Here is a 1173-nt window from a genome sequence, read left to right as displayed (position 1 = left end):
ACCTGGTGATCTGCTTATGTAAAGAATACAGTCAAGGGAATCCTAGGCAACGGTTCTACTCTGCATCACGTGCTTATCAGGTGTCAGAATCAACTGGACAGGAATAGGTTTGGATATTTGGTTTAGGAGATCTGAAAGCTCTTCCTTTGGTGTCTGAATGCAGGAAGACTTTGCCTCAGGCAAATTTCACTGAGCCGCTTCTTGACTGAAGGTCTCCAAGATTCAATACACAACCCTGTGCTCGTTAACACTTCGGTACCCATGGACCCTTCTGGATTCTGTCTGTGTTTATCTCCTCAAGGCTAGGACAGTTTCCTCCCTCCACTTTTTTTTATGTACTGAATGATAAACCCACAGAACCTGTGATGAACGTTTAATTGTTAAATCCTGCAAGAACCAGAGACTGGTAACAAAGGTTCTGGAATCTCTCTACAACCCACATCAAATCTTTTCTCTGTGGTTTTGCTGCCTTCCCCGAGAATATCACTATGAAACCCATGATTCTCTTCATGCTCTCTGCTCCCAACTCTGAACATTTAAATCACCAAGCAAGGCCTCCCATAGGACCTTCTACAAATTTCTCTAAAATCTAACCATTTATTGCTTATTTTAAAAAATTTGTGCTGATCATCAATCTTGACATCTTTAGCATTCCTATGATCTTAACAGAATTTAATGCTGGTGGCCCTATCACAAAAAGCAAACCCAATGATGGGGCAGGCAATATACAACAATAAGATGGAAGTTGGTGGAGAAAGGATGAAGTTAGCAAGAGACACATAGAGGAGTGCAAGAGTTAAAGGAAATAAAGGTAAGGAACTCTGGTACCATGGTGGTTAGGAATCGGGCTGCAAACCTCAGGGTCAGCAGTTCAAAACTACCAGATGCTCCATGGGAGAAAGATGAGGCTTTCTGCTCCCATAAAAATTTACAGTTTTGTAAAACTTGTACAGAGTTGCAGTGAGTCAGAACTGACTCCACAGCACATAACAACAACAACTGTTAATTGAAAGGAGCTCTGGTAGCATAGTGGTTGAATCAGGCTGCTAACTTCAAGGTCAGCAGTTCAAAACTACCAGTTATTTCATGGGAAAAAGATGATACTTTCTGTTCCCTTAAAGATTTGCAGCCTCAGTAACACTATGTAGGGTCGCTATGAGTCGGAACTGACCC

This window comes from Chrysochloris asiatica, unplaced genomic scaffold (genome assembly GCF_000296735.1).
Source record: "Chrysochloris asiatica unplaced genomic scaffold, ChrAsi1.0 scaffold00097, whole genome shotgun sequence".
Taxonomy (NCBI): domain Eukaryota; kingdom Metazoa; phylum Chordata; class Mammalia; order Afrosoricida; family Chrysochloridae; genus Chrysochloris; species Chrysochloris asiatica.
The sequence above is the reverse complement of the archived record's forward strand: the minus strand, read 5'-3'. Positions refer to the sequence as shown.